This window comes from Euprymna scolopes, chromosome 46 (genome assembly GCF_053919585.1).
Source record: "Euprymna scolopes isolate OS-2025 chromosome 46, ASM5391958v1, whole genome shotgun sequence".
In the NCBI taxonomy this organism is placed as follows: Eukaryota; Metazoa; Mollusca; class Cephalopoda; order Sepiida; family Sepiolidae; genus Euprymna; species Euprymna scolopes.
Genome location: NC_136527.1, coordinates 3,895,087 through 3,921,540, shown reverse-complemented (window position 1 = coordinate 3,921,540; position 26,454 = coordinate 3,895,087). Strand labels below are relative to the sequence as shown.

Sequence of the window (26,454 nt, the reverse complement as noted above, 5' to 3'; positions counted from 1 at the left end):
TGAAATCTGATTGCTTTGAGGCTGTCTTTAATGCGTGGGAACAGCCAAGTACGTCCAAGGATAGAGTACTGCTGCCATATCTGGGCAGGAGCTGCTAAAAACAGCCTATCCTGCCTTGACAGAGTATAAAATAGACTTTGTGGCTTAGTGGGTGATACCCTTTTCTCTACCCTGCAACCTCTCTCCCACAGAAGAGACGTTGCGAGCCTATCCTTGTTTTATCGTTATTTCCATGGCAGGTGCTCGTCTGAACTCCAATCTCTGGTCCCCCCTCACCAATCTTTCACGAAAAACACCCGTCTAGCTGAATCCACTGTGAAAAATTTCCCCCACTCTTTATCTATGCCTATATCAAAACGTGGATTCCATGAACAAAGCTTCTTTCTTAGAACTGCACGCCTGTGGAACTCTGTTCTGTCTGCCTGCTTCCCACCTGATTACAACTTGGATGTCTTCAAGTCCAACGTAAACAAATTCCTAATGAACCGCCCCCTTAAGTAAACACTTCATCAAATCTCCACACTAACGTAATGTACTTGCAATAACCCTTATCCCTGAGGTCCTGGATATGACCTTAAACTATATCCGATGGTGAGGCCCCAGTTTGCAGGCCTTAGAGAGTGTGGAGCCACCCTTTAATTGCCATTGCTCCCAGATCCACTCTGACCCGGAGTGGTAGCACCTGTTAGGGTCCCAATTATGGGTTAAATAGAATACGACTTAAAAAACAAATATACTATATTAAAAAATCGTTCTTCAAAATCACCAGATTCAGCATTAAATAACCTGAAAAGGGTTGATATGCCGTAAAACAAACCAACCAACCAACCAACCAACCTTATCCCTGAGTGGCTTCCAGGCCTTGATAAGTGGTGACCACCGTGTAAAAAACAAAACAAAAAAAAACAGGAAGAAGTCACATGGGGCTAGGTCAGGGCTGTAGGGTGGAGATTGTACCACTTTCATTCCCCTGTCGGTCATCCAGGTGGTCACCAGCATTGACTTGTGGCATGGAGCATTGTCCAAGTGAAACCATCACTGACCATGTCTCTTCTTGCTGGTTTTCTCTCTAAACCTTCTCAGAACAGTAATGTAATATTCTTTATTGACAGTTTGATCCTGATGAGCCCATTCAACATGAATGAAGCCCTGGGAGTCAAAGAAGGGAATGACCATTGCCTTCTTTTGTGACCTGCGCATTTTTGCCTTCTTGGATCTGGGGGAGGATGGGTGCTTCCACTGGGGACTTTGACGTTTGTTCTCAGGATCGTAGGTGAAAACCTAACTCTTGTCACAAGTCACTACCTTATTCAGGAAACCTGAATCAGCCTCTATCATTTCAAGAATGCCAGTGGAACATTCCAGACAAAACTGTTTCTGTTCGTCGGAAAAGATTTTTGGTACGAACTTGACACAGACTGTCTGCACTGTGCCAATACTAATACATAAGAGAGTCACCAACCTGACAGACCACAACACCAACCTGACAGACCACAAGCATTTGTACCCCCTCGACGTGACCACCCCTGACAAACCCAACAAGCGACTAAATCCCACCCCTACACAGTTGAGATTCTTAGGTGTAAGAAAGGCTTCTACTCCAATAGTTTCTTCCCCAGAACTGCTAGACTTTGGAACTCCCTTCCGGGGTTCTGCTTTCCCGACTGTACTGACATGCAGAAGTTCAAGTGTAATGTGAACAGACATCTTGCTACTCATCTCCCTTCATAATACCCTTTGCAACTTATGTCCCCGATAGTAACCCCCTACTTCAAAGTGGCACTGTTCCTTGTTTGGGGTGAAAATTGAATTTAAACAACAAAAAAAAGTTTATTTATTGCTGAGGTAGCAAGTCAATTAATTTCATTTAATTGGTGAAATTTATTTTTGATGGTCCCATTGAAGTTCCTATTTACAATGCCTCCCCACGGGACAGAGTTAGACACCAGGGTCGTTTTTTAATGTGAAGAAAAGGAGAAAAGGAACAAAAATAAAAGAATTGTCTCAGTCGTGAAGGATTTCTCCTTTACTGACAGAGAACAAGAAATTAAAGTGTAGATCCGAAGAACAGATACTACACTTTTGGAGTAAAAGCTTAAATCTTCAAATAGTCCCCCCCTCCCACGCCCACCCCCGCTTTTTAACATCTGTTTTATATGTTGGCATGTGTTCTCGCTAGTATACGTGTGTGTGTATGGGTGTGTGTAAAAGAGAGCGGGAGGGTGGGGCAGAGAGAGAGATTGATAAAATTTCTGACGTGTTAATATTCTCGGAACAGCTTAGAAATTCTTAGATATAACTACTTTTATTTTATTTTAATTTTTCGAGCGTAGTTGAAAGCAAGTGTCAAGGGAGATAACTCGTAAATAAATTCATAGATAGAGAGTTATCTCCCGTAGAAAATGATACGTTGGAAAAAGAAATCGTCTGAAATAGATAATCTCAGACTTAAAAAAAAAAAATGGTTAATAAAAAATAAAATATAATATTCATACGACTTTTTAAATTGTTTCCTCTGTGTGTTATTTCCATTTCAGAAAGTGTAGGTGTGTATATTTTTTTTTGTTTTTTTAAAGGTATACATCGGAGGCTATTTCCATGACAACGAAGATGCTGTAAGACGGGTTACCTTTACCGGATGTAGATAATAATTCACTTCCGGTCATTATTTTCACTTTTACTTACTGCGTTGGATTTTCTTTGAACAGTCTACGTTTTTTGTTCCGGTAAGTAAAAAACATTTATTTTTAATTAATTTTATTTAATATGATTTGAGGGGAAAAAGAAAAAAAATGCGGATAACATATCGTTCTTATATAAAGTGTTTTTTTTTTGTTGTTTTTCACATTATTTTTTGTTGTCAATCAATAGTAGAACAGGGGCGCGGTCAAAATTATCCTTATTTTTTTAGTTTAAAGGCCCCCCACCCACCCACGTCCTAGGGCATTTATTACGATGGCCAATAATCCAAAAAGGGTCGAAAAAGAAAAACAAGTATACAACAAGTAAATGTGCCTCCACGACGTGAGCACCCTCGACAAACCCGACAGGCAGCTAAATCCCACCCCACACTGTAGCTCCCATGTAAAAGATCTTTCTACTCCAGTAGTTTATTCCCCAGAACCGCTAGACTTTGGAATTCCATTTCAGGTCCCTGCTTCCCCAACTGTACTGACGTGCAGAAGTTCAAGGGCAACGTAGTAGTACCCCAGTAGTTGTTGCCCCTGATAGTAGCCCCCTACACCAAAGTGGCAATGTGCCTTGTTTTTTTTTGGGGGGGGGGGGGGTGAAAATGTAATAAAAAAAATGTTACCAAAGGCAAGATAAGTTAGAAAATGACTTCCAGGCCGTAGTTAAATGGACCCGTAAATGGATGGTAACATTTAATGCTACTAAGACTAAACTGCTTTCCTTTAACAATTACAAGACGCCTCTCCAACCGCCGATATCCATGAAAAATAACACCCTTGAGAATTCTTCCTTCAAACTCCTCAGCCTAATATTCACAGGCAATATGAACTGGAACAAATACATTGAGGACATTGCAAAGGCTGCTGCAAAGAAGACGGGTTCCCTCTATCGATATAGAAGACTACTCGTTCGCCCATGCATGGAGTATTGTTGCCACATCTGTGTTGGTGCATCTACCACTAGTCTCTCTCTTTTTAGATAACGTCCAAAAAAGAGTGGTAAAACTATACAAACACCGTGACAGCGAATTAACCCTAACCCTAACTCTAACCCTAACCCTAACCCTAAACCTAACCCTAACCCTAAACCCTAACCCTAACCCTAACCCTAATCGTAACCCTAACCCTAACGCTGTCACGGTGTTTGTATAATAATACCAAAAGAGTTTTCAATCTAATAGGTCTAACTTTGTCAACTAGGCTCCAGCCCCTGTCCCATCGCCGCAATGTTTTCTCACTGTGTCTGTTTTACAAATATTTTAATGGAATGTGTTCCTGTATCAGAATTTTGTAAGAATTTTTGACACCCCTAACACGAAACTGCGAATAAAATATAAAAAAAACTCGTAATTTCTCTTTTTAAAGTGGGTTATTTTAATTTCTTTATAGATTATACTTCCAAAATAAACTATTAAAGTTGTTTTAAAAGTAATAGAAATATTTATTTTTTATTTAAAAAAAACCCTAATGAAATTAATTGAATTTTACGAGTTAAATATTTTTCAATTTTTAAACTTTAAAAATTTATCAAAATTTTTCTATTGATTCAATTTTTACGATATTTTCAGGGTCAATGTGAAATTTTATGCTCTTTCCAATAAACCGAATATAATATTTTAGACAAACGTTTTTTTTTTTAATTCACGCCCCCCCCCCCATTTTCAAGTGTCTATTAAAAAGTAAATAATTAATTTACCAAAGTTTTATATATCACAAATTGAAGATAAAATATCAATAAATAAATTTAAAACAAAAAAGGTAGTGTTTTTTTTTTTTTAGAAATTTACCTGTAAAGTCCGAAGTTTAAAACCTATTTTTAAAAAAAAAAAACACGTTTTTTTTTATTCTTTTTTTTTTTTTTAATGAAACCTTGCTCCTTTAATTGAAAAAAAAAATTAGGTCTTGAATTACATTTTTCGAGTAGTTATAAGCTTGGAAAGACGGGATGGAATTATTCAATATTTTTCACGAAATTTCTGACACACCCATCGTTGCACTTGTGCCCCCTCGATGTACATATTCTCGACAAACCCACTTAACAACAAAATCACACCCCTTCACTATTGAAGTCCCTAAATGCCAGAAAGCTTTCTACTCTAATAGTTTCTTCCCTCGAACAGCTAGATTTTGGAATTCCCTTCCTGCTACCTGCTTCCCTGTACTGATATGCAGAAACATGGTCCCAAATAGTAGCCCCCTAACGTCCAAAGTAGCGATATGCCTTGTTAGTGGTGAACGTGAGTAAAAATAAATAAATAAATAAAACAAAAAGTTACTCTTCTACCTACTTTGATGAGTATTTTATTTTAACTTTTTTTAAAGTGTATATTTACTTTGGGGCAAAAGTAATTAGGTAAATTTTTAGTTTATCGACCCCTCGGCAGTCACCTTTTAATTTGTCGACTTTTATAAGTTTTCGGGTACGCTGAGAACGAATATCGCATTTATTTTTGTGTAAACAAGAAGTTATCCGTATTTAAAGACATTCAATATCCAAAGTAATTTACTATCATTTTTAAAGGCGGCCATCTTGTTTTCGAATAACGAAAAAACGCCCCAAAAAGGCTAAATATGGCACATGTAACTGGAATCCCCCCTCCCCACCACCGGCGTTGGCGTAAAAGAGGTAGGGGGGTAAATTCCAAGAAATCTTGAGAAGGAAAGAACGTAAAGATAAGACCACAAATAAAAAACAGTATTTAGAGTAATATTTATTAAAATAAATTAAAATAGTAAATATTACCTTTAGCTACGACAGAACACCATACCGACCACTAATTTGTTTTGTTTTTTTTTTAGGGATATTCGAGGTTGCTGGTTTCAAATCTGATAATTAAATCCGTCGCAAATTTAACATTTGCATGGTATTAACCCCTTTTAATTGATCCAAAAAATTAAGTTTTCACGAGCAGTTTACAAAAACATTTTTATGTTTTTCATTCTTCTTTTTTGGGGAGGGGGTATTCAATTATAGAACTTGTGTAGTTCAACAGGTGCTTCTCCAGTTTAATCAACCCCTTTTCCTTTATAGAAAAGAGTAGGGAGAAGGAGAGAACTAAGGTGAGAATACAGCCTAGTCTCGTAGTAGTAGCAGCTTGCTACACCTTCTCCCCCCCCCCCCATCTCTCCTTTCTTTTTCTATCTCCCCTACTGCCTGACTGGTTTCTTACTTAAAATATGCCAAACATTAATGCTGCAACCCTTTTTCCCTGTCCCATTGCAAAACTCATTCATGTTATGCAGGGCAGGGAACAAAAACGATAAAATCCACTATCAAACAACCAAACCAAACACTACAAACTAGCGGTTGAAGATACAAAAAGTTTGAAGAATAAAAACCTTCTACAAAAACAGGTGCTTCTCCAGTTTAATTAACCCCTTTTCCTTTATGGTATTATTACCATACATTAACAGGGGTACTAATTAGAGGTCACCATTTCGGTAGGCTCCCACTTCGGGGCGCCTCCGATATCAGGGAGAACTGGAGCGCTGAAATAGAAAGAAATACTGGTAAAACAACACATTGTCTTCTTATAACAATAAGGACGTGTAACGCGACTTTGTTATGAATTCATGAGGTTTTATATATCCAATATATATGTGTGTTTTCCCGAAACTCGGGTTACAAAGAAATACAGTGCATTTTGTAAAGTCTGTATTAATGTTCAATGCTCCTCTTGGCTACCTAACGGGAGCTGAGGAGTGAGGTGTGTGTTCTGTCTCTAGTCGCCGTGGAAGTAAGGACGTTTCCTTCACTCGAATGTCCCACGTAAACCGTTCTCGCTTTTCATTGGCTGGGACCTCTGATGACGTATAAGAAGAAAGGAAGGAAAAGAGAAAAGAGTTGGGAGAAAGAGAGAACTAAGGTGAGAATACAGCCTAGTCTCGTAGTAGTAGCAGCTCGCTACACCTTCTCCCCCCCCATCTTTCCTTTCTTTTTCTATCTCCCCCACTGCCTGACTGGTTTCTTACTTAAAATATGCCAAACATTAATGCTGTAACCCTTTTTCCTCTCCCATTGCAAAACTCATTCATGTTCTGCAGGGCAGGGAACAAAAACGATAAAATCCACTATAAAACAACCAAACCAAACACTACAAACTAGCGGTTGAAGATACAAAAAGTTTGAAGAATAAAAACCTTCTACAAAATAACTGGATGCAACATGAATACTGTTTCCAAAATAACTGGATTTGACATTAAATAACCTGAAAAGGGTTGATATGCCGTAAAACTAATCAAACAAACCAAACTATAATATTTATTTATTTAAAAAAAAAAATTGTTTTTTTACATGATAGTCATCACTTAGGCCCGGAAGCCACTCGGGGATAAGGGTTATTACGTGTACAGTAATCAATGGGATAATATCATAGTAATCTTCAATCTATGGTCCCCCCTCGCCCAACTTTCACAAGAAACACTCGTCTAGCTGTAAACACTATCAATAATTCCCCCCACTCTTTATCTGTGCCTAAACCTAAACGTAGATTCCATGAGCAAAGCTTTTTTATTAGAACTGCACGCCTGTGGAATTGTCTTCCGTTTTCCTGCTTTCCGGCTGACTACAATATGGTTGTCTTCAAGTCTAACGTAAATAAGTTCTTGATGAGCCGTTCCATATAAGTTATCAACTTTACCAAAGTTTCATTACTAATGATTACTATAATGTCCAATTTCTACTGTACACTCTTTAACCCTTATCCTTGAGTGGCCTCTTGGCCTTGATAATGTGGTGATGCCTATGTAAAAAAAAAAAAACCTTTTCAGATTATACAATGCCGAATTCTTTTTAAATAAATAGAAAAAAAAAGGTTTCTAATATGAATATAGAAGTATATACACATATATACATGCGTATATATGCAAGCACGTCTAATTGAACACAACTGAATTCTTCTTTGTTTGTTGGATATCTTTTCAATTTGCCGACCGGTCTTTTTTATTTTGGCTGACATGTTGTATATTATGGCGCCTAAAAGTTGTTGTTCGGCCATATTCTTCTCAAGTGCTTTCTAAAAAAAAAAAAATCGTTAGTAATGGAGATTTGATATAGTGTCTCACTTAAGGGGGCGGTTTATCAGGAATTTGTTTATGTTGGACTTGAAGACATCCAAGTTGTAGTCAGGTGGGAAACAGGTAACCGGAACTTCTAAGAAAGAAGCTTTGTTCACGGGATCTATGTTTTGATTTAGGTACAGATATAGAGTGGGGAAAATTATTGACAGTGGTTTCAGCTAGACGGGTGTTTTTCATGAAAGATTGGCGAGGGGGGGGGGGCCAGAGATTGGAGCTCAGATGAGCACTTGCCATGGAAATAACGATAAAACACAGACAGGCTCACAACATCTCTTCTATGAGAAAGAGGTTGCAGGGAAGAGAAAAGAGCATCCCCCACTAAGCCACAAAGTCTATTTTGAACTCTGTCAAGGCAGGATAGGCTGTTTTTAGAAACTCCTGCCCAAATGTGGCAGCAGTACTCCATCCTTGGACGTACTTGGCTTTTTTGTTGCATCTCATTAAACCCATCATATACTTAACGCAAAAACAATACACAATGTCCACGAGCTTTTCTCATTATTCCGATTACGAAGTTGCCAACCTTATGGTCCCACCCGTAAGTACTTGATATCTTTCTAGAAAATTCTGACTATAAAATATCGGGGAAACCAATGCCAACAATAGAATCTAATGATCATAACAAATATTATATACTAGCGGTTCAGCCCGGCTTTGCTTGTTCATAACTTGCCCTACATGTGAATACACTTTATGTAAGATTTCAAATGTGTAGACCAAAAATTGTCCGAGTAATTTCGTAGAGACCGAATTGATCCCTTAACATTTATTATTTTGGTCTCAAATCAAAATAAAAAGTTTTACCCATGTCCAAGTTACCTGCATCGAAAATTTCAAGTGTTTAGACGAAAAATTGGCAGAGGAATTTGGTAGAGTCTGCAAAGGTCAACTCTTTCAATTTTGACCTTTTGGCGGTCAAATTTTCGCCCCAAAACTGATTAAAATGCTTGCCACATATCTGAATGCCCATCTATATATATATAAAATCGAAAATGTATGTATGTACAGTGATGATCATATTTATGTTTTATATTATTATTTATATTATGTTTGTTGTTCCTTTGTTATTTATTTTTTCTAAAATCCGATTGCTGCATCAGAAAGGCCAGTTAAAAATACATAATATACTTTGTTATTTTCTTTAATTTTATCCCTTTTTTAGAATTTATTAGACAAAATTTAACTTTTATTTTACCGTGCCAATAAATATGATCATCACTGTATGTACGCTTTTCCTCGATGTCCACAAAAGGCTTCTTTCAAAGAAGCGCTTGCTCGGTTCACAACTTCTTAAAACTTTTTATATCATCTATAAATTGTAATATCTCAGAGTTACCTACGGAGCTCGCCTGTCTATTTAATTTTATTGACTTTCAAAGGTTATTTATTCAACATTTCCCGCATCGGCACGCGTTACATTCGGTTTTCGGTATAAAATAAAGCGAAATTCAACTCTAATCACAGGCCGAAGGCCGCTTGCCCGCGCGCCCTCCGGGGCCCGAGTGACATGATCAAAGTGTAGTATCTGTTCCGGCAGATACTGCAAGCTATGACTAGCTAGGACTAGCTATGACTAGCAAAGACCAGATGTGGGGGCAACCCCACATGCTTGACCTTTAACCAGCTCCCATTTCCCTCCTCTCGGGAGCTGGTCCCCTTTTTCCCTTCCCCCTCCCTTGACTCCTCACAATAAAAGTTGGCCTTGTGCCTAATTTGCTCGGTGGGGGAGCAAATAAATACAACAGGCCGAAAGCCACTTATCTCAAGAGAGCTAAGTAACGTTTGTTCAATGTCGACTTCGTCATATCAGACTGTAGCTTTCATTTCGCTCCTCCTAATAATCAGAGAGCGGGTTTTTAAAAACAAACAAACCGATTTATTCACCTCATTCAAAACTGTCCTGCACAAAATGCTAACTGCTGAATACCTATCGCCGTCACCTCAATCAAAAACGCGCACCTGTTTTTTTTTAAACACTTTACTATTTTCCAACTGCGCGTCGTGAAGGCTTTGTTTTTTTCTTCATGCTGCCAAGACTAAGCTTTTTTTATTTTTTTTTTTTACAAGAGAGTTATCACTTATAAAGACCTGGAGGCCACTTAAGGATAAGTGTTAATGAGTGTACATTAGTCAATGAGACAATATCGTCATAATCATTAGTAGTGGAAATTTGGTAAATTGGATTACTTAAGTGGAACGGCTCATCAAGAACTTGTTTACATTGGACTTGAAGACGACCAAATTGTAGTCAGCTGGAAAGCAGACAAATGGAAGAAGGTTCCACAGGCGTGCAGTTTTGAGAAAGAAACTTTGTTCATGGAATCTACGTTTAGGTTTAGGCACAGATAAAGAGTGGGGGAAATTGTTGATAGTGGTTTCAGCTAGACGGGTGTTTTTCGTGAAAGTTTGGCAAAGACGGGGATCATAGATTGGAGCTCAGCCGAACACTTGCCATGGAAATAACAACAAACTCGCAACATCTCTTCTGTAAGAAAGAGGTTGCAGGGAAGAGAAAAGGACATCTCCTACGAGGCTACGAAGTCTATTTTGAACTCTGTCAAGGCAGGATAAGTCCTTGCCAGCAGCTCCTGCCCAGATGTGGCAACAATACTCCAACGGATTTGATGCAAGGTGTTCCATTTCAGATCAGGAGTAAAGGTCAGACCCAGAAGCTTGTTTATTGTTGCAGCCAGGTGACTGCATATTGCGAAAGAAAAGCGAGTAAGTACAGTTTATTTAGACAATTTTTATTTACATGAAAGAAACGAGTGTTGAAATTATAGGATTTTTTTATACACCACGTTCCTTAGTCTTTTTACAGTCATTTTTTTTCAGAGCGAAGATCAGATCATGTGAGTTTCTTACCCGTGATGCCACTACATACATTTGACCATGGGTGAAAGTCGGTTCTTCATGCCATACACCTACCTTGCTCAGTGTCTGGCCTTGACTTTTATTGATTGTCATGGCGAAGGCAGGCCTCACCGGGAATTGGCAACGATTCCACGCGACAAATTGTTCATCTTGGTGATTCAGTTGTATTCTTGGTATGAGTACCTCCTCCCCCGCAGAAAGTTCTGTCAGACACATGTAGACACAAATATATAGGTATATAGATATTGGAACGCCTTAAAAATGTGACTTTTTTGCATTTTTACATGCATTTTTTTTTTTTTTTTTGCATTTCCATACGCCATTCATGGATATAAATATCACTAAAACATCCGCTGGGTCATAAGCTTCATTTCAGTACCTAACTTGCCTGGGTGGGTTGCCTGTAGGCTGAGATAAACCACGTCACATACATGCGCGCACACACACACACACACACAGAGGAAAATTTGTATATAGATTAATCAAGTAAAAAATGGAATTTTTTTTTTATTCGAAATAAGAAAAATGATTTTAAGTATTTTTATTGTGAAATATCTACTGGGTTTATAGAAGAATCCCACCATTTTCCAGTGACATTGGCAACAGATTTGATGTACATTCATTTACTTGTTCACGTTCGACTACAACCTCTTTCCTTTTGGACAAGATCAAAGTGTAGTATCTGTTCTTCAGATGCTGCACTTCTATTTCTTGTTCTCTTTCGGTGGAGGAGAAATCCTTCACGACTGAGACAATTTTTTTATTTTTGAACCTTTTCTCCACGTTAAAAAACGACCCTGGTGTCTAACTCTGTCCCGTGGGGAGGCATAGTAAATAGTTACAACCTATTTACCACAGAAGAGACGTTGTGAACCTCCCTGCCCTATCGTGATTTTAATAGCAGGTGCTCGTCTAAGCTCGAATCTATGGTCCTTCTCCTTGCCGGATTTTCGCAAAAAAACAAAACAAAAATACTCGACTAGCTACAACCACTATCAACAATTTCCCACTCTCTATCTGTGCCCAAATCTAAATGCAGATTCTATGAACAAAGCATCTTTCCTAGAACTGCCCGCCTGTGGAATACTGTTCTGCTGGCCTGCTTCCCGACCGACTACAATATCGAAGGCTACAAAGTCTATTTTGAACTCTGTCAAGGCAAGATAGTCTTTCTAGCAGCTCCTGCCTATATCTTTCCTTGAATAACTACAAGTAACATTCATGAGGGCATTGCCAAGGCTGCTGCAAAGAACGTAACCTCTCTCTACTGTGCTAGAATGTTACTTATTATCCTGTATCTCTGAAAGGCCACCATTCGCCCATGTATGGAGTATTGTTATCATATTTCGTCTGGTGCATCGTCAACCTGATAAGTCCTGGATTATCAGCCATCAACGAAATGTTATATCTCTGCATATTTTACAAGTATATTAATGGTAGATGCTCTGATGAACTACAAGCCCTTGTATCCCCTCAACGTAAATATCCCTGAAAAACCCGAGAAGCAGCAAAATCCCACCCCTACACAGTAGATCCCTAGATGTAAAAAAGCCTTCTACTCTAATAGTTTCTTCCTTAGGACTTTTTTTTTTTTTTTTTTTACACAGTGATCACCACTTATCAGGCCCGGAAGCCACTCAGGGATAAGGGTTATTGCAAGTACAGTACGTTAGTGTGGAGATTTGATGAAGTGTTTACTTAAGGGGGCGGTCCATTAGGAATTTGTTAACGTTGGACTTGAAGACATCCAAGTTGTAGTTCGGTGGGAAGCAGGCAGACGGAACAGAGTTCCAAAGGCGTGCAGTTCTAAGAAAGAAGTTTTGTTCATGGAATCCACGTTTTGATTTAGGCAAAGATATTCCCTTCCGAGTTCCTGTTTCCCTGACTGTAACGATATGCAGAAGTTCAATTGTAATGTAAACAGACATCTTGCTGCTCAACTCCCTACATATTATGTTCCACTACATCAAAGTGGCACTGTGTCTTGTTTAGGGATGAAAATGCAATAAAATTTAGCATCACAAAGAAAGTATTTTTTTTTTTTTTTTTTTTTAGAGAGGAGGGGAGTAATTTTCTTTATGGCGGGCGCTACTACTCCTTCACTAGTACTGTCAGAAACCAACATTAAAAATGCATGAAAAAAATTTGAATAATTCGTCCTCCTATCTTTCCAAGCTTATAACTACTAAAAAAATGTAATTCTAACCCTAATTTTTTTTTCAATTAAAGGAGCAAAGACTAAATTTTAAAAAAATAACAGGTTTAACTGCAAATTATGTAATATTTGTTTTTTAAAATCGGTTTTCTTTAAAAAAGATTTCAAGAAAATCAACGAAATTTTACTTACTTCGATTATAAAAATATATATAAATTCCAAAAAATCACTTACTTATAAAAAATACTATTGAATGTGTAGTTCCATTCTTCATTGTTAAGAATTTCTCCATATTTATATTTTAAATTCCATTTATTTTTTAATTATTCTAAAATGCTATTCGCAGCCGGTCGCATCAGCTGACCGGAAGTGACGTCAGACAAATCTTAAGTAAATTCTTGGCTAGAATTGTAAAAATAATTTGTTTTCTTTTGTAATAGAATTTAACAATTCCTTTCATTTTGAGCTGCTTTTTTCTCCCGTTTATTTTTGTTTTCTACAATTAATAAACCAGTTTACAAGTAAAAAATAAGTTGTTTTAATTTTTAATTACCAACACAGTGGCGAATTTAATTTTTCTCTCTCCCATTTTTTATTTTGAGCGGAGAATTTAACATGTCTTTTCATTTTAATTATTTGTTTTAGTTTTTCATTACTAACACAGCGGAGAATTTGGGGTACTCATGCAGAGAACGGCATGGGCGTGGCTTATCACTTGCTCAGTTGCGAAATATTTTTGTTTTTAGTAAATAATTTGTGTTTTTTGGCAAAGTTTATTTTTAATAAAATTAGCGTATTTACTGATATTTTTGAACCGCGATATTTCGTCTCGCAATTTCATTATTTTCGTTCGATGAAAAGAATTTTTTAAAATTATTACTGGTTTATTTTGCCCTTCTTTTAAATGGTACAAAAGTTATATTAATAATATTAAGTTATAATAAAGTTACATCATTTTACATGGGGGGGGGGCGATAATTCTATGGTGACTTTTGGAGGTGCCTAAATACCTTTATACCATTTTAAAGAATTTTTCACTTTATCTTATCGTTTAAATTGCAATTGTTTTAAAACAATTGTCTTTTTTTTTTATTGCCTTTGGTAACAGTTGTTTGATGATTACATGTTCTTTCTTACTCCTTTTTTTCTTTGTTAACTATAATGTACTGTTGCCATATATGGATCTCAATAGCTTTTATTTTGTGATATGTTTTGCAAAAACGATAGATTAGATTAATAAGAAAGTTCTTGTGGAATTTTTAATTTGGATTTCAAATGATGGGCAAATGTGTACTTTAGCTGCGTAAATTATTTGACAGATCAAAAGTTAAAAACACTGTTTATTTTTATATAAAACACATTAGACCCAAAGGCTGAAATAAACCCGAAAAATTTCATTTCTATTATTTTTTAAAACATTTTTAAAAGACTAAATGTATGACAATCGAGGGCGCCATCTTGTTTTGAAAATTTGACCTTTCTAAGGTTTGACAGATTCGCCTTTTTAAGGCCAAATTTGGCCTTTTTTTACGCTCTTTCATGAAGTATTTTTTATATCATGCATAAAAAAGGCCAAATTTGGCCTTAAAAAGGCGAATCTGTCAAACCTTAGAAAGGTCAAATTTTCAGCCTATGTGTCTATGCGTTTTATATCAAAATAAATAGTTTTTTTTATAAATTTTGGTTTGTCAAATAATTTACACCGCTAAACTACACATTTACCAAATGATGTATTTTCAAATGAATTTTCAGTGAAATACCTTCACTTTATGTATCGTTGTTCCGCGCTATCTAATCGCTTAAATTACAATCGTTTTAAAACAATTATGTCGTATCAGAAAGACGGAAAAAAATCAAATTCACACAATTTTCTTATTTCAATTCAAGCTAGGCCAAAAAGCTGCTGAAAGATTTTGCAATATCAGCAAAACATTTGGCCCAAGGACTGCTTATGAACACTCAGCATCGTAGTGGTTTAAGAAATTTTGTGGTGGCGACAAGAGTCTTGAAAGTGATGAGCGCGATGGCTGTCCATCGAATGTTGACAACAATCAATTAAGAGCCTTAGTTGACGTCCATCCACGCACGACTAGGTGCATCAGAATTTTTGTAGGAATTTTTGGCACCCCTAACACGAAACTGCGAATAAAATATAAAAAACTCGTAATTTCTCTTTTAAAAGTGGGTTGTTTATTTTCTTTATGGATTATACTTCCAAAATAAACTATTAAAGTTGTTTAAAAAGTAATAGAAATATTTTTTTTTTTTTTTTTAAAAACAATAATGAATCTTACGAGTTCAGTATTTTTCAATTTTTAAACTCAATATTTTTCAATTTTTAAACTTTAAAAATCTATCAAAATTTTTCTATTGATTCTATTTTTACGATATTTTCAGGGTCAATGTGAAATTTGATGCTCTTTCCAATAAACCGAATATAATATTTTAGACAAACGTTTTTATTTAAATTCACGCCCCCCCATTTTCAAATGTCTATTAAAAAGTAAATAATTGATTTACTCACCAAAGTGTTATGTATCACAAATTGAAGAGAAAAGGTCAATAAATAATATATTCAAATTTTAAAAAAAAAAAAAAGTAGTGTTTTTTAGAAATTTACCTGTAAAGTTTTAAGTTTAAAACCTTTTTTTTTTAAACCACGTTGTTTGTTTTTTCTTTTTTTTTTTTTTTAATGAAACCTTGGTCCTTGCTCCTTTAATTGAAAAGAAAAATTAGGTCTTGAATTACATTTTTCGAGGAGTTATAAGCTTGGAAAGATGGGGTGGAATTATTCACTATTTTTCACGAAATTTCTGACACACTTAACGCACGACTGTTCGAGAAGGCATACAACAATTTCCAACCACTTCAGAGAGATCGGAAAGACAAAAAAAAAATCTTGATAAATGGGTGCCTCAAGAATTAAACGACAACCAAAAGAAACTCTGTTATAAGGTTTCTTTTTTTTTTTTCATAGGCATCACCGCTTATCAAGGCCCAAAGACCACTCGACGATAAGGGTTAAGAGTGTACAGTAGTCAATTGAACAATATAGTAATTGTTAGTAATAGAAATTCGGTAAATTTGTTAACTAAATGGAACGGCTCATCAAGAATTTGTTTACATTGGACTTGAAGACAACCAGATTGTAGTCTGCTGGAAAGCAGAACGGAAGAGAGTTCCACAGGCGTGCAGTTCTAAGAAAGAAGCTTTTTTCATGGAATCTACATTTCGGTTTAAGCCCAGATAAAGAGTGGGGGGAATTATTGTCATCTTTCCTTTTTTTACGCAGCAAGAATGACCCGTTTCTCGACCGGGTTGTGACTTTTGATGAAAAGTGGGTTCTTTATGACAACTGACGACGCTCAGCTCAGTGGTTAGACGCCAACGAAGCTCCACAAAAAGAAGGCCATGCTGACTGTTTGGTGGTCTGCAACCGTTTTTTGAATGCGGGCAAAATAATTATAGCCAAGTACGTCCAAGGATGGAGTACTGCTGCCACATCTGGACAGGAACTGCTAAAAACAGCCTATCCTGTCTTGACAGAGTACAAAATAGACTTCGTGGTTCAGTGGGGGATGCCCTTTTCTCTTCCCTGCAACCTCTCTCCTACAGAAGAGACGTTGCAAGCCTGTTATTGTTTTATCATTATTTCCAAGTGCTCATCTGAGCTCCAATCTCTGGTACCCCCATCCCAATCTTTCACGATAAACACCCATCTAGCTGAAATCACTGTCAATAATTTTCCCCACTCTTTATCTGTGCCTAAATCAAAACAGATTCCATGAATAAAGCTTCTTTCTTAGAAGTGCACGCTTGTAGAACACTTTTCTGCTTTAAACTTTGGACTTTACAGGTAAATTTGCGAATAACTGTTTTTTTGTTTGTTTGTTTGTTTGTTTTGTTTTAAATTAGCTTATTTTATTTATTGGTCTTTTATCTTCAATTTGTGATGAGAAAATTAATTATTTTCATTTTAATAGACATTTCAAAATGGTGGGTTGAATTAAAAAAAAAACCTTTGTCTAGAATATTATATTCGGTTTATTGAAAAGAGCATAAAATTTCACATTGAACCTGAAAATATCGTAAAAATTGAACCAATAGAAAAATTTTGATGGATTTTTTAAATGAAAAAATTGAAAAAAAATTAACTCATAAAATTCAATTGATTTCATTACGTTAACAAAATGGCTGCATGAAGGCTCGCAGGCACTTTGTAAACATTGTTTTTTAAAAAAAAAAAAATAATATTTCTATTATCTTTTAAACGACTTTAATTTATTTTGGAAGTATATTCCATAAAGAAAATAAACAACCTACTTTAAAAAGAGAAATTACGAGTTTTTTATATTTTATTCACAGTATTTTGTTAGGGGTGTCAAAAATTCCTTCAAAATTCGGACACACCTACTCCTCCACCCTTGTGTCGCCCCTAATTAAATTGTAAATGAGAACAAAAATAGATATTTGAATTCTTACTAGAGAAGGCAGTCAATTGATTTGATTGAAATAAAAAATGGGTGATTTCACCAATTTTTATGACAATAAAAGTATATTTTTCCTCTTCATTCAATGCTGGATGTATTTTCAAATGAGTTTTCGTTATAATACCTTGACTGTGAAAAAAATATGCATGATTCTGTGTCGTCAGACTTGTGTTAACTATACGAACTATGGAAAAGCAGAAGCAACTTAATGATTTTTTAAAACCTTTGTTTATTTTCTTCAAACTGCAATTAATAATTAATCTTTGTTATAATTTTGTTAGGTTTTAAGATTTACACAGTTTAACGATTAATAATATTATAAAATTTGTATATTTATTATCAAATACGGTTTTATGAGTGTTTATTTTGGGTAACTACCGGCTTCCATATTTTGTTCGGTACAAAGAGACAAACAAAATATGAGGTGGGGGGGGCCTACAAAATGTTTAATATTTGTGCAATATTTTCAAATCAGTTTTAATCTGGTGATAAAATAGCTGACAAGAGCCATGTTTATATTAAAACTTAATATTTAAAAAAAATTTAAATACAATTAATTTAAAATCTATGTTGTAACAGAACATTTTGAAATAATGAAATTTTAATCGTTTTAATCTTTTAAAAATTAATTAATTTTTAGAAAGTTTCTTTTTCTTGGCAATTCAACTGATTATAGTATATATTAATTCGAAAAAACGCTATTTAAAAAAAATTATTAAATTAAATATCTTTTTTTAATTGCAACTTCAAGGTAAGTTTTTGTTCAATACGTGTATTTAATTTTTTTAAAAATAAATAATTTTTACTTATTTGAACTCTTATGTTTCATAATAAATAGAATTTTCGATAGATTTAAATATATTTTGTTCAAATTTCGAAAAAATAAATATGGTCGGGGGCACACACTAAAAAATATTTCTCCTTGTATATTTTACGGAAACTGCATTTTATATGTAATTTCATTCTAAAATGGAGAAGTATCGAAAATTTCACAAAAATCTGACCATTAGTTGATTTTTGCTAGATTTATTAAACATGGGTATGTTTTATATATTATTCCTTAATTGGAATTCATTTTTGAGATGAGCATTATATATATTAATTTTATTAATATTAATTAATATATATAATGCTCATCTCAAAAAATGAATTCCAATTAAGGAATAATATATATACCAATCGGTACGGACCCGACTATGGAAGATCAGATAATAAAAAAACGCGGATTTATAAGATCAAAGAATCCAACCTTGATCGCCCTTCGGGGCCCGTGACGCAGTTGATATAGACGTTGAATCTCTACAGTTCCAGATGAACATTGTCTGAAGATAGCGGTTTCAATCCCACCCAAAGCGTGCCAGAGGTTAATTGGCCAAAAATGTGGTGAGACGACAACAACTACGGATGGCAGTGATGGCTGAGAATGCAGTTAGGAGATTCGAAGTTCCTATCCATCGCGGTTACTGACGAAGGCCAGAGGAATTAGTTGGCCGAAACGTTGTGAATAAACAAAACGAATAAAAGATAAAAAACAACAACTAATAAAGATGAGACTAGTAGTCCGAAATAAAAATAAATTAATACGGGTATGTTTTCACGTTCGAAATGCTTACTACATGGGAACGTTATTTTAAAGCGCCAATTATGTAAACAAGATTTTCGTCTCGCAATTTCATTATTTTCGTTCGATCCCTTCTTTTAAATGGTACAAAAGTTACATTAATAATATTAATTTATAATGAAGTTACATCGTTTTACATATAGGGGGGGGCGGTAATTCTATGGTGACTTTTGGAGGTGCCTAAATAGAAGTGTAAGCCATTTTGAGTTTCAGAACAGTTTTAGATGGTTCGCTGTTACACACAAGTCCTGGGAGGTGACTTGTTTGTAGTAGACAGTTCCACAGAACAAAATATTCTTACCGTGTCGAAATCCGGGAAAGAACATGTGAAATTGCTCCAGAAAAGGTTTAATATTTATGAAGCAATTCTGGTTTCTGATTGGTTGGTAGCAGAATGTGAATTAATTTGATTCGTCAGTTCTTAGCAGCATCGTTTATAAATAGAATCGTCCGACTGTGTGGGATCATACCCCATTAAAACACTGTTTTGATGAGATGTGTCTCCTAGTGGCTTCGGCTGCAGGTAGACAGGGTAGTACACGTCAAGGATCCGTCACTTGAGACTCAGCCCAACAGGTGAGGGGCTGGGAACCGGTCCAGCACCTGTTGAACTGAGGTACACCGCCTGGGTAATACCTAGGAGGTCCACCCTCCCAGGCCTTGCCACCAGGCTTTCCGGTGGGGCAAGTTTATTGCTTGCTGCCTGAGGCGTCCTGACCGGGGAATGCCGATGGGGTTACTCAGGCAATTTTTAAAATTGCAGGAGCGCCCCTCCTTTAGGGGAGCCTGCGGGGTTCCCACTTTTCAGGCCTTGTTCCAAATATTGCCGATGTGGGCGGCAATTAAATAACTACCCCATTAAAAACACCAAAATATTGCAACACCTTTATATCATTTTAAAGAATTTTATTGTTTAAATTGCAATTGTTTTAAAACAATTATGTCTTTTTTTTATTGCCTTTGGTAACAGTTGTTTGATGATTATATGCTCTTTCTTACTCCCTTTTTTCTTTGTTAACTATAATGTACTGTTGCCATATATGGATCTCAATAGCTTTTATTTTGTGATATGTTTCGCAAAAACAATAGATTAAGAAGAAAGTTCTTGCGGAATTTTTAATTTTGATTTCAAATGATGGGCAAATGTGTACATAAATTGCGTAAATTATTTGACAGATCAAAAGTTAAAAACACTGTTTATTTTTATATAAAACACATTAGACCCAAAGGCTGAAATAGACCCGAAAAATTCATTTCTATTATTTTTTAAAACATTTGGACTAAATGTACGACAAAGAAAAGCTTCTTTCTTAGAACTGCACGCCTGTGGAATTGTCTTCCATTTTCCTGCTTTCCGGCTGACTACAATATGGTTGTGTTCAAGTCTAACGTAAATAAGTTCTTGATGAGCCGTTCCATATAAGTTATCAAATTTACCAAATTTTCATTACTAATGATTATTATATTGTCCAATTTCTACTGTACACTCTTTAACCCTTATCCTTGAGTGGCCTCTTGGCCTTGATAATGTGGTGATGCCTATGTAAAAAAAAAAAAAAATCGAAGCCGCCATATTGTTTTTAAAATTTGGCTTTTCTAAGGTTTGACAGATTGGCCTTTTTAAGGCCAAATTTGGCCTTTTTTACGCTCTTTGAAGTATTTTTTTTTTTTATCACGCATAAAAAAGGCCAAATTTGGCCTTAAAAAGGCCAATCTGTCAAACCTTAGAATATCGTACATTTAGGCTAATAAAAAAATGATGAAAAAAAATAATAAAAACGAAATTCTTTCTGGTTTTATTTTAGCCTTTGTGTCTAATAATGTGTTTTATATCAAAATAGTTTTTATTTTTTTTTATAAATTTTGGTTTGTCAAATAATTTACACCGCTAAACTACACATTTACCAAATGATGTATTTTCAAATGAATTTTCAGTGAAATACCTTTTACTTCATATATCGTTGTTCCGCGCTATCTAATCGCTTAAATTACAATCGTTTTAAAATAATTATGTCGTATCAGAAAGACGGAAAAAAATCAAATTCACACAATTTTCTTATTTCGATTCAAGCTAGGCCAAAAACCTGCTGAAACATCTTGCAATATCAACAAAACATTTGGCCCAAGAACCGCTTATGAACACTCAGCACAGTGGTGGTTTAAGAAATTTTGTGGTGGCGACAAGAATCTTGAAAGTGATGAGCTGTTCATCGAATGTTGACAATAATCAATTAAGAGCCTTAGTTGACGTCCATCCACACATGACTAGGTGTCACAGAATTTTTGTAGGAATTTTTGACACCCCTAACACGAAACTGCGAATAAAATATAAAAAACTTGTAATTTCTCTGTTAAAAGTGGGTTGTTTATTTTCTGTATGGATTATACTTCCAAAATAAACTATTAAAGTTGTTTTAAAAGTAATAGAAATATTTTTTTTTTATTTTTTAAAAAACAGTAATGAATTTTACAAACTACATATTTTTCAATTTTTAAACTTTAAAAATCTATCAAAATTTTTCTATTGATTCTATTTTTCCGATATTTTCAGGGTCAATGTGAAATTTGATGCTCTTTCCAATAAACCGAATATAATAGCTTAGACAAACTTTTTTATTTAAATCCCCCCCCCCATTTTCAAGTGTCTATTAAAAAGTAAATAATTAATTTATGTACCAAAGTTTTATATATCACAAATTGAAGAGAAAAGGTCAATAAATAATATATTCAAATTTAAAACCAAAAAAAAAGTAATGTTTTTTAGAAATTTTCCTGTAAAGTCCAAAGTTTAAAACCTTTTTTTAAAAAAAACCCACGTTGTTTGTTTTTTTGGTTTTTTTTAATGAAACCTTGGTCCTTGCTCCTTTAATTGAAAAAAAAAAATTAGGGCTTGAATTAAATTTTTCAAGGAGTTATAAGCTTGGAAAGATGGGGTGGAATTATTCACTATTTTTCACGAAATTTCTGACACACCTAACGCACGACTGTTCAAGAAGGCATACAACAATTTCCAACCACTTCAGAGAGATCGGAAAGACAAAAAAAAAACTTGATAAATGATTTTTATGTTACTGGCATAAATTCACTTGGTTTGCGTTGGCAAAAGAGTGTTCATTCTGATGGTGCTTATTTCGATCAATATAGTAATTGTTAGTAATAGAAATTAGGTAAATTTTTTAACTAAGTCGAACAGATCATCAAGAATTTGTTTACGTTGGACTTGAAGACAACCAGATTGTAGTCTGCTGGAAAGCAGGAGAATGGAAGAGAGTTCCGCAGGCGTGCAGTTCTAAGAAAGAAGCTTTGTTCATGGAATTTAAGTTTAGGTTTGGGGGGGGGGATTATTGTCATCTTTCCTTTTTTTACGCAACAAGAACGACCCGTTTCTCGACCGGGTTGTGACTTGTGATGGAAAGTGGGTTCTTTATGACAACTGACGACGCTCAGCTCAGTGGTTAGACGCCGAAGAAGCTCCACGACACTTTCTGAAGCTAGGGTCTACCGCAGATGTGCTGACAGTTATATCCCACAGGATTAGTGAATCTCTTGACAAAGGCTTCCTTTCTAGGGCAATTGCTCTCGACATATCAAAGGCCTTCGACAAGGTATGGCATAAGGGTCTACTTCACAAGATTTCCAGCTACGGTATAACTGGAAATGTTTTCTCAATCATTAAATCATTTCTCTCCGATAGGCTCATAAGAGTAGTGGTAGATGGACAAAAATCGGAGGCCTGCAATATAAATGCTGGAGTCCCTCAGGGGTCAATCCTGGGCCCAACCCTCTTCCTGATCTACATCAATGACCTCCCTAAACACATACTTAAATCATTCGTTGACATCTATGCTGATGACACGACCATCAACGGCAACACATCAAAGGCTGTAAATGACGAAGTTCTCTCTGATTCTCTCTCCTCTGATCTCGAGCGCGTGGTTCAGTGGGGGAAGAGGTGGCTGGTTACCTTTAAAGCATCCAAAACCAAACTGCTATCCTTACATCATCAACGCTCTGATCCCCATCTGGCATCAATTGTGATGGATGGCTCTCGTCTGGGTGAGGCCCCGTGTTTTGACAAGCTTCTGGGTTTGACCTTTACTCCTGATCTGAAATGGAACATGTACATCAAGTCTGTTGCCAAGGTCGCTGGAAAGATGGTGGGATCCTTCTACCGCTCCAGAAGATATCTCACTACTGATGCAATTCTCTATCTATATAAAAGCCAAGTACGTCCAAGGATGGAATACTGTTGCCATATCTGGGCAGGAGCTGCTAAAAACAGCCTATCCTGCCTTGACAGAGTACAAAATAGACTTCGTGGCTTAGTGGGGGATGCCCTTTTCTCTACCCTGCAACCTCTCTCCCACAGAAGAGACGTTGCGAGCCTGTCCTTGTTTTATCGTTATTTCCATGGCAGATGCTCGTCTGAACTCCAATCTCTGGTCCCCCCTCGCCAATCTTTCACGAAAAACACCCGTCTAGCTGAATCCACTGTTACAAATTTCCCCCACTCTATATCTGTGCCTAAATCAAAACGCAGATTCCATGAACAAAGCTTCTTTCTTAGAACTGCACGCCTGTGGAACTCTGTTCCGTCTGCCTGCTTCCCTCCGGACTACAACTTGGATGTCTTCAAGTCCAATGTTAACAAATTCCTAATGAACCGCCCCCTTAAGTAAACATTTCAGCAAATCTCCTCACTAACGTAATGTACTTGCAATAACCCTTATCCCTGAGTGGCTTCCGGGCCTTGATAAGTGGTGATCACTGTGTAAAAAAAAAAAAAAAAAAAAAAAAAGGGTTGCACCAAAAGAAGACCATGCGACCAATCTCATTCATTACAGTTTTTTGAATGCAGGCAAAATAATTATCGTCAACTACATCCAAGGATGTAGTACTGCTGCCACATCTGGGCAGGAGCTGCTAAAAACAGCCTATCCTGTTTGACAGAGTACAAAATAGACTTTGTAGCTTAGTTGGGAATGCCCTTTTCTCTTTCCTGCAACCTCTCTCCCACAGAAGAGACGTTGCAAGCCTGTCATTGTTTTATCATTATTTCCAAGTGCTCGTCTGAGCTCCAATCTCTGGCCCCCCCCCGCCAATCTTTCACGATAAACACCCATCTAGCTGAAACCACTGTCAATAATTTTCCCCACTCTTTATCTGTGCCTAAATCAAAACAGATTCCATGAATAAAGCTTCTTTCTTAGAAGTGCACGCTTGTAGAACACTTTTCTGCTTGCCTGTTTCCCACCTGACTACAACTTGGATGTCTTCAAGTCCAACATAAAGAAATTCCTGATAAACTACCCCCTTAAGTAAGGCATATTATCTAATCTCCAATACTAACAATTACTACGATACTATCCTATTGATTACTGTACAGACAATAACCCTTATCCCCGAGTGGCTTCCGGGCCTTGATAAAAGCAGGCAAGTACTGCCAATAAATGGATGAAATGCATCAGAAACTGCGACAACAACACCCAGTATTAGTCAACAGAAAAGGCTCAATTCTCCTCCCCGACAATGCCCGACCGTACGTTGCTTAACCAACCCTGAAGAAGCTGAACAAATTGGGCTACGAAACTCTGCCTCATCCACCATACTCTCCTGACCTCTCACCTACTGACTACCCATTTTTCAAGCATCTCGAAAACTTTTTGTCTAAGAAATGCTTCAAAAACCTAAACTATATCAAAAACGCCTTCAGCGACTTCATCACCACCAGAAGGCAAGATTTTTACGTTACTGGCATAAATTCACTTGTTTTGCGTTGGCAAAAGAGTATTCATTCTGATGGTGCTCATTTCGATCAATAAATTTTTTTTTTAGCCGATATATTTTCATCTGCATTTTAAACGTGTTATGAGAAAAAAAAAAAAAAAAAACAATAACGCCCGATTTTAGCAACGAAAACCACAAGTGACAAATTCTTTTTCCAAAAGTATAAAAATTTACCTTTCTAAATCGCGACGAACCTTTTTCTTTTTGCAAAAGTACAGCACTATCTTTGAAAGTCGTGACAAACTTTTTTCTTTTCAACTCTTTTTTTTCCGTAATGATCTGCGTTTTTGTTTTGTTTTTTTTTAGTTACCGTTGCAAGTGTTATGTTAGACACATCCTTAGGCTTGATAACATTTTAGTCCGATGTCGTTAGTATTTTTAGAATACTATTTCAACGCAAGTATTTTTTTTTTTTCAATGTCGTTACTGGTTTTGATTTTAGTATGCTCCTTGAATCCAATGTCGTCAGTGTTCAGTTTTTTAGAACACTGTTTTTAAACGTGAGTACGTTCTCCGAATCCAATGTTGCCAGTGTTATGGCTTGCAATAAGTCACAAAGAAAACAGAACAACGGAATAGAATTCAAACAATGTATTACTGGAACAACAACGCAAAAAAGGTTACAACTGAAAAGAATAGTAAACGACACCGAGCAGGCGAGGGTCGCTCTGGTGTTTAATCCACACCTGGCATCGAAAGGTCTATGGTTTATATAATGGATAGAACAGTCGATTTGGAGGGTGATTCCCCCACAACAAAAAGTTAAAAACTGCAAGAACTTTCACCCTGATAATAATGTAGGGATTATCAGCTGTTTACCATGAAAAATGATATTAATTATTCTTCAAACTATTATTTACACACGCCATCATCACTGATTTCTTTTGGTCCCCCGACAAAGGAGGGATTGGACCTAGTAATTAACTCTCATATGTTTTCACTTTTCTCAATAACCACGCCTTGGATTTAAAAAAAAAAAATTTTGCACAAACATTAGTTATGATGAAAGTAAATTTTTGCGAGAACAGATTTTCTGGGATAACTCTGGTTGCCCCCCCCCACACACCGGAAGGGGGGGGGTTATAAGGGTAAAATTGCCTCCAAATTATTCATCCATTCATTTGTTCACATTTTTCTCAATAATCATACCTTGGATTTTTTTTTGGAAATTTTGCACAAACATTAGTCATGGTGAAAGTAGATCACCTGGCATTGTCCTGTTGCGGTTGGTGGTCGACGGTCTGGGAGGACAATCGACCCTACCAGCAAACTAAAGGATAGACACGGGCAATGAACAAAACGACACCAATGCAAAGAAGAGATGACAAACACAAAGGGTTCAGTTTAAAGACGTGAACACGCCTTTTATTGAAAATCAAAGAGATAATGTAAAAAAAAAAAAATAAAGATAAGAATATGTCGGCTGACTGGCGTAGATGACGTACCAGAAGGTGACAGCAAAAGGGAACTGGTGCAGCAGGTCAAAAGCGGACCAGCGAAAGACAGGTACTGGCGACTGGAGTAGGTTGCAGGCAGGGAGTCCTGGAGACCGCAGAAGGAAACAGTGAACTGTAAGCACTGGAGGCTGCAGTGGGAAAAAGGTTAGGCTCGTGGAAGGTTTGAATGTGTGTTGGAAAAACTTTAAAAGGTCCTGAAAAGGGCCGTTTGGAAAACACAGTAGTGTGCTGAAAGTCTGGAACCTGGAGACTGCTGAAAGGCCGCAGGAGAAAAATCAGGAACCTGGAGAAGGCCGCAGGA

At 36.3% G+C, this 26,454-nt stretch overlaps 1 protein-coding gene across 1 annotated transcript in view; it reads left to right on the top strand.

The window, feature by feature from the left end:
- Positions 1-2,588: 2,588 nt before the first annotated feature.
- The window catches only part of LOC145271348 (ADP-ribose pyrophosphatase-like), a 157,612-nt gene continuing 133,746 nt past the window's right edge, over positions 2,589-26,454 (top strand). The window contains exon 1 of the mRNA XM_080126893.1: positions 2,589-2,726. The gene's annotated coding sequence lies outside the window, so the exon portion shown is untranslated. The remainder of the gene's footprint in view (positions 2,727-26,454) is intronic.